The sequence below is a fragment of the Procambarus clarkii genome, chromosome 42 (assembly GCF_040958095.1).
Source record: "Procambarus clarkii isolate CNS0578487 chromosome 42, FALCON_Pclarkii_2.0, whole genome shotgun sequence".
Lineage (NCBI taxonomy): Eukaryota > Metazoa > Arthropoda > Malacostraca > Decapoda > Cambaridae > Procambarus > Procambarus clarkii.
The window spans coordinates 28,495,304-28,503,617 of record NC_091191.1 but is presented as its reverse complement, the minus strand read 5'-3'; the positions used below and the strand labels follow the sequence as shown (position 1 = coordinate 28,503,617).

At 37.8% G+C, this 8,314-nt stretch overlaps 1 long non-coding RNA gene across 1 annotated transcript in view; it reads left to right on the top strand.

The window, feature by feature from the left end:
• The first annotated feature begins 6,591 nt into the window (after window positions 1-6,591).
• Window positions 6,592-8,314, top strand: part of LOC138373395 (uncharacterized) — a 5,214-nt gene continuing 3,491 nt past the window's right edge. The window contains exons 1-2 of the long non-coding RNA XR_011231173.1: window positions 6,592-6,667; window positions 8,001-8,107. This is a non-coding gene — a long non-coding RNA (uncharacterized lncRNA). The remainder of the gene's footprint in view (window positions 6,668-8,000; window positions 8,108-8,314) is intronic.

The window sequence follows — 8,314 nt, the reverse complement described above, 5'->3', positions numbered from 1 at the left end:
TCCCAGCGAAAATGTAGTGTTTTTAGTAAAAGAAACTGCACAAAGAGAAGTCCAGCTGACCCATTCCCCTACGTAAATTTATGTGTTCCCATTTATCATTTAAATTCGGCGAAGAGCGAATTAATTGCTCGAATAGTGGCAAAAGAATATGGATTATTTTATATACAAAAGGTAAAACGCGTACTTTTCATAACCCGAAATCCCCATCTCTTTATGGACCTCATTCAAACGGGAGAAAAGGAAGAAATCTGTCGTTTTATTATAGAAGACGAAGGTTTATCATCACCACCACCATCACCATGTAAAAACACCTATAACCCAAATAGTTTGCAGGCAATGTGCGTCAATCAATTTGTGAATTCCTTTTTGGATACTACTAGAATGGGATATTGGACCGTGGCCTAAATCTAAAGTTGGGAGCAAATGCTAAAAAAAACATTGATGAATCTTAATAATGTAATAATGCCCAATTAATTAATTCACATATCAATCTTTACACGTTACGTCCCGAGAGGGCCGTAACATATTTCCTTTTACTGATATTGGCGATATTCGCAGAGAATTCGTTGTGGGGCCACAAAGAGGCACCGAGGACTCAGCACCGAGAGCGAGGATCCATAGCCTTCAGCAGAAGACTACTGTGTATTTCCCCTTGTATAGTGTTAATACCCCTCCCCCTGTGTAACCTTTTTATATATTATTTATTGGTGGCGGACATTATATAATATTAAGTTCTTAACTTTCTTTCCCTTCCCCTTTTAAGTTAATTGCGTCACGGATCTCATCCCTTGATAGCCACTACTGGCTTGGGAACGGATATATATCTTCCTCTAACAACATCAGAGTAAGAACCCCGTTACGTCCCGAGAGGGCTGTAACATATTTGGCATCCCCAGCGGGATCCGTCCCCTTCTTAAGTATGTTTGACAGGGGTGGTGAAGTGGCGTAATCCCTGTATATAATTCCCCCTGTGTGTGACGATTGTGACGTTATACGTCCTGTGCGGTGCTCAAGAGTGACTAAGTGCAATATTGTGCAGTGCGTGCTCGCTGTGACTAAGCGATTAAGTGCTATATTGAGTAGTGCAGTGCTCAGTGATTCAGTGCAATATTGCAGAGCGAAGTGTTCGCTGGGGATGCCAAATATGTTACGGCCCTCTCGGGACGTAACGGGGTTCTTACTCTGATGTTGTTAGAGGAAGATATATATCCATTCCCAAGCCAGTAGTGGCTATCAAGGGATGAGATCCGTGACGCAATTAACTTAAAAGGGGAAGGGAAAGAAAGTTAAGAACTTAATATTATATAATGTCCGCCACCAATAAATAATATATAAAAAGGTTACACAGGGGGAGGGGTATTAACACTATACAAGGGGAAATACACAGTAGTCTTCTGCTGAAGGCTATGGATCCTCGCTCTCGGTGCTGAGTCCTTGGTGCCTCTTCGTGGCCCCACAACGAATTCTCTGCGAAGTTGAGCCTACCCCAGCAAACACAGAACGTTTGTGGACGTTTTTAAATGGTTCCACAAAGGTAATACTGTAACTTTTGACATAAATACGTATATCTGACATTCTTAAAACCAAAGGATATAACTAAAAACATATATTCTTATGACACAGTTTTTTAAGATTTATGTAAAAATTTAAAAATAATAGTAAATGCTATGGTATTATAATGTTTTCATGCTTTATATTTAAGAATAAATAATTTTCAGTCAACATTTAGTTTTTTTTGTTTACTTTCTGTAAAGCTATCCAATTTACGTTCTTATAACATAAATATAACATTTATATGACGTCAGTATAACGTTATTTACACGACATCATTACGTTATTATGATGTTATATTAACGTATAATTCCTGTGTGAAAACCAGAATATATATTGAACTTTATGTTTTAAACATTGTAAAGTTATCATAAAACTTGGATTAGACGGTAAGCATGCTTTACTTATGAAAATATACAAACAAATCAACAAAAACATTTTAACATAAAAAACATAAACATAACATAAATTAATTGCATGCATGGGAGTTAACTGGAACTCTGTAATATTGCATACATGAACCTTAAGGTACAAACCCAGTGTATTTACTCATACAGTTCTTTCCTAAATCTAAATTTTTCCAATTTTTACACTTTGTTTCGAGTTCTGTCTTGTGTTGCTACTTTTAATACCCCATTAATGTCCCCTTTGTTATGTCCATTCATCCCATTGTGCACCTCTACCATATATCACTCCTAATTCTTTGCTTTTCTAGAGAATGTAATATAAGCTTTGACAATCTTTCTTCATATGACAGGTTAACAGGTAGAACAAAGATTACCATTTATATATGGATAACCATTATAAGTCGGTTTGAATGAGTGAATTGCTGCTTGAAGATAGGTATATACACGTGTGGTACTATCAGATTGCATCGTGGTGAGCCTAAAACCCTTCAGATCCAAGCAAAGGGTAAAATGCCAGCAGATACAATTGCGAACACATTGATACCAAAATGAAAGACATATGACGAGAATTGAGGTAACCAAAGTGAAAAGTGTGTTCACATTACATTGCACTAGAGTGCTCCCAGGTTACTTTCTCTCACTTTCTCTGTTTTGTGTGGATGGTCCGCCGTGCTTTCATCACGTCAGCGGGTGGAGCACGCTGCTGTTTTTGACATTTCATGCATAAATTCCGGTTGGAAATTCTATTGCGAACACATTGATACCAAAATGAAAGACCTAGGATGACAATTGAGGTGACCAGAATGAAAAGAGTGTATACATTTTATCGCTCTTGTGCGCTCCCTGGTAACACGCTCTCGCTTTCTCTGTTTGTTGCGGATGGTAAGCCGGGCTTTTGGAGTTTATATGCCTTTAGTCCTGTAGAGAATTCTATTGCGAACACATTGATGCTAAATTGAAAAACCTAGGATGAGAATTGAGGTAACAAAGTTGAAAAGGGTATACACTTTTCAGTATTATCACGCTCAGCTTTCTTTTTCTGGTACCCTTGGCCTACATTCATCTTGTCGGCGGGTGGAGCGCGCTGCTGTCTTTGACATTATATGCACATAGTTCTGTTGGGAATTCTATTGCGAACGCATTGATACCAAAATGAAAGACATAGGACGAGAATTAAGGTGACAAAGTTGAAAAGAGTATACACTTTTCAGTATTTCCGCACACTACCAGGGAATGTCCAAAAAAAAATGGAGAGAGTGGAGGGGTAACTTGCTCAAAACGCGAAATTGTTTGGGGAGATTAACTTTCGTTCAATACTATTATGCAAGAGGAGCGACACATCTATGGTTCATCCAATAAAATCAGCAGACTTCTAGATGTTACTACTGCTCGGCTTAGACTCGGTTACAAGTATTTCTGGGAATTCTCATTATCTGCCGATGTAGACCTGACCAAATGTTAACTGTCAACAAAATTATTCGCACACCCTCCGTCACTATGTGATAGTGAATTCAGAGACAATTTTATAACCAATGTACCAACGATGTGTCAATATTTCATTCAAAATTATCTGGTACCAGAAATTTTAGCCAAATATCCCCAGTTTGCTAACTGTAAGTAGTAACAAAGTGATTGTAACCTATCCACCGCTGCCCACTGGATGGGGGGCGGTGTGCAGGACAAACATATCAATTGTGACACTAGCTCTCCACATATGTCAGTTGCTTAATTTAGAAACTGTACTTGTGATCGATCTCGAACCCATTGTTGATGTGACGACTTATACTGAATTTTGTAACTAGCTCATCAAGATTGTAACTTGCTTAGCTAAATGAATTGTGGGGTTCAGTCCCTGAGCCCATTATGTGCCTCTGCAACCCTTTCCACTACCGCCCACAAGATGGGTATGGGATGCATAATAAATGAACTAAACTAACTTTAAGGCATCCTGAAAGAAAGCTTGGAGGGTTTGAAAAATTGCAGAACGAAGCCGTGAGGATAATCTTTGGGTGCCCTCGTACCACAAAGATACTTAATATGAGAAAGGAACTTAATATTCCGAGCGTTGTTTATCGTGTTACTGAAAATAACTGTCAAATTGGTATAAAAATGCTTAGGCTAGCTCATCCTAACCCTTGCACAGAAGCCCTCCAGAATTTCTTTATTGAATGTTGAAAACAACCCTCAAGTTGACTATTTCCGTAACAGCATGCACTCCTGTATGCTAATCCCCACAATCACCAAGCCCACCCGAGTCACTCAAACATCTGCCACTACCCTGGATCACCTTTGGACTAATATAACAGCTCCCCTTACATCTGGGGTAATTTATGACAGAACAACTGACCACTATCCTACTTTCCTCATAGCAAACATTGACACATCACCACCAGAAACCAAAAAACTTTCATTCAGGCTACATAGTGAATCAGCTTTAGGCAATCTCTCTAATGCACTTCACAATATTAACTGGGAATCTGAATTTAATAATTCACAGGATATAAACTCATCAACTAACCTCTTTCTCTACAAAACTCTAAGCCTCTACAACACTCACTGTCCCCTCCTTACCAAACAAGTAACTGATAAAAGAAAAAATAACCCGTGGCTCACAAGTGGCATAATTAAATCAATCAACAAAAAACATGAATACGAAAAGAAATTTAGGAGTGGCCTAATTCCAATGGAAGTAGTTAAAAGGTACTCGTCAGTGCTTACCAGTATCATAAGAAAAGCAAAACTTTCATATTATGAGACTAGATTCAAAGAAGCAAAAGGCAACATGAAAAGCACATGGAATACCATCTCTAACATCCTGGGAACTAAACAACACTCCCACAACCAGATAACACTCTCTAAGGATGGCCTTACACTGTCATCTGACTTAGAAATGGCGAATGAATTTAATAGCTTCTTTTCATCGATTGGTGCTAACCTTGCAAGTAAAATCCCACAGACTCAGACACATATCAACACATATCTCTCAGGCAGCTATCCAAACTCTCTTCTCCTCTCACCAGTCAGCCCGTCAGATGTTGTGTCCATCATACATTCACTAAAAACCAAAGCTGGGAACATCAGTGAAATCCCATCCATTGTATACAAGAGCGCCTCCCATATGCCCTTGCACCACCTATAGCTCTGCTGTTCAACAAATCCCTTGAGTGTCATACATTCCCTGATATCCTTAAAAACGCAAGAGTAACGCCAGTTCATAAAGGAGCTAGTGGATTATGTTGCATCTCTGCTTGCCTTGATGACTGAAAGAAAGCTTAAAGGGCTTGAAAACTTGCAGAACGAAGCCTTGAAGATAATCCTTGGATGTCCCTAGTACCACAAAGATACTTAACATGAGGAAGGAACTTAATATTAACTTAATAATAGAATATGAGTGCATATTCTACTGCATTACTATTTGTAATGATCCTCATATTGTGCTTCAGTAATCCAATGTATAACCCTGAGATGTTTTCCTAATTGTACTTAGGATTCCTTGTTCATTATTGTGTATTGTTCTGATCTGCTTTTGTGTCAAATTCTTGCATCGTACCTGTAAACAATTTTTTGACAATTTTACTGTAATTATCCTACTTAAAATCATCTGTACTTGTAAAGTAAAGCTGTAATGTACCTGTTAAACACTTTTTATCAATTTTACATTTAATTATTTCTCTAAAACTCTGTTTAAGAATTTGCTCAAAGATTAGTTTAAGGACTTGCCCGAAACTCTATATATGCAAGCTAGTGGTTTTACAAGATTATAATTCTAACTTAAGCTCTATGTTGTGTCTTAACCCCCCAATGTACGTTCTTGTATATATATAAATAAATAAAATAAATAAATAACGAGGGATCGAGGCATTAATGCGCAGTACGTGCTTCCTTCATCTGTGACGTCACAGCGCCATCTGACGACAGCATAAACACAGGCGGCCATTTTATGTTCCACCAAGATTAAAAAAAAAAAAATAATTTTGCCCCGAGGGGCGAGTTTATTGGGCAGCGCCCAATGTGTTCGCAATAGAATGTTCTACAAGAACATGTATAAAATAAGTGACACAGAGATTATTGATGTGTGTATTTGTGTGGGTGATTATAAATATACATGTGTATGTATATATGTATACGTATATATATATATATATATGTACATGTATGTATGAGAGTGTGTACATGTATATATAACATTAATAATTTTGTAACTAGCGTCAAAAATTGTTATTTGCTTAGCTAAACAAACTAGAGAGTTCAGTTCCTGAACCCATTATGTGCCTCTGTAATCCTTTACACCACCGCCCACGGGATGGGTATGGGGTGCATAATAAAGAAAGATATTGAAATAATAAGGGTATGAAATGTATCAACATAAAACATTAATGTTAATGGCCATCAGGTAAAATCAGGTTATTATTTGTAAAGAATTTAAATGAGTTAAACTAAATACGAACTTAATATGTTTTGCTAACGCAAAAATATATTCCCGAGGTATTGTAATTGCAAATAAATATTTAATACAATTATTTGTATCATTTTTTTTATTTTAGATTTCCGTATTGCTTGATAATATATAATAGCGTTTAGATAATGCTAGCGCTGGACATTCTTTAGGCTCGTTGCATGTTGTGGTAGTCGCCGCCATTTTAAAACCGTGTCGAGAGGGACGGCTGCTGGCTTATCCACAAAATCCTGCTGCATCTTCAATAGTTAAGGTAACTGTTTTCTTTTATTTGCTCTTAGACATGTGTAGTATATATATAAGCTTGTGGTGGTAGGCTGGATGGTGTGTTGATGGCCCTGGAGGCGTGTTGATGGCCTGGAGGCGTGTTGATGGCCCTGGCTGGATGGTGTGTTGATGGTGGTGTTGTGTTGATGGCCCTGGAGGTGTGTTGATGGTGGTGTTGTGTTGATGGCCCTGGAGGTGTGTTGATGGTGGTGTTGTGTTGATGGCCCTGGAGGTGTGTTGATGGTGGTGTTGTGTTGATGGCCCTGGAGGTGTGTTGATGGTGGTGTTGTGTTGATGGCCCTGGAGGTGTGTTGATGGTGGTGTTGTGTTGATGGCCCTGGAGGTGTGTTGATGGTGGTGTTGTGTTGATGGCCCTGGAGGTGTGTTGATGGTGGTGTTGTGTTGATGGCCCTGGAGGTGTGTTGATGGTGGTGTTGTGTTGATGGCCCTGGAGGTGTGTTGATGGTGGTGTTGTGTTGATGGCCCTGGAGGTGTGTTGATGGTGGTGTTGTGTTGATGGCCCTGGAGGTGTGTTGATGGTGGTGTTGTGTTGATGGCCCTGGAGGTGTGTTGATGGTGGTGTTGTGTTGATGGCCCTGGAGGTGTGTTGATGGTGGTGTTGTGTTGATGGCCCTGGAGGCGTGTTGATGGCCCTGGAGGTGTGTTGGTGGCCCTAGCTGGAGGTGTGTTGATGGCCCTATATATTATATTAGGAATATCAGAGGTCCCAGGACAATTATTGTGCATGTGTAGTATGTATATTTATGTAGTATATTTGGCATATTTAATGGCATTTAGTTAAGGCCACTTAGTGGCATGTCTCTGCACCGTTTCCAGTTTGTTGATATGCTTTCTAAGATATGGGCACCATACAACTGCTGCATACTCCAACTTTGGTGTAACAAAAATTGTGAACAATTTCAAAATTTTCAAAATTTCAATTTCAAAATTTCAAAAAATGCATTTTTATATCATTAGTATTGAATAATAATAATGCAAATAATTGACTTATAAATGATGTACAATTAATTGGTAGGTGATATTATATTATTAATATTTTTTCATTCTTGCAAAGCCTTAACAAAGCCATTAACATGTTAATATAAACTTGATCACCTTCCACTTATTTTCTCATGTGCTACCTACATGTACAAAACCTTATTCCTAAATGCATATTTTGTTCTGAAGCTTGTCCTTTATATGTTGTGTATCACCATCTCTGGAGAGTTTTATCTGATTGATGTATAAATTACTTTTAATTTTACAGAATATTATTGTTATACTGAATTTATTATTATATAAATAACTTAATTTTACAGAATCATCTATCAACGCACATCCACAAGTTGAGGAGGAGGATGTGACCTTCCAGATTTCTCAAGTACTGAAACATAGACCAAACAGGCCTGGTGGATCTAGGTACAAGGTAAAATAATTTAAATTTTTTTTTTTTTTTCCTAATTGTCCGATATATATATATATATATATATATATATATATATATATATATATATATATATATATATATATATATATATATATATATATATATGTCGTACCTAGTAGCCAGAACGCACTTCTCAGCCTACTATGCAAGGCCAAATTTGCCTAATAAGCCAAGTTTTCCTGAATT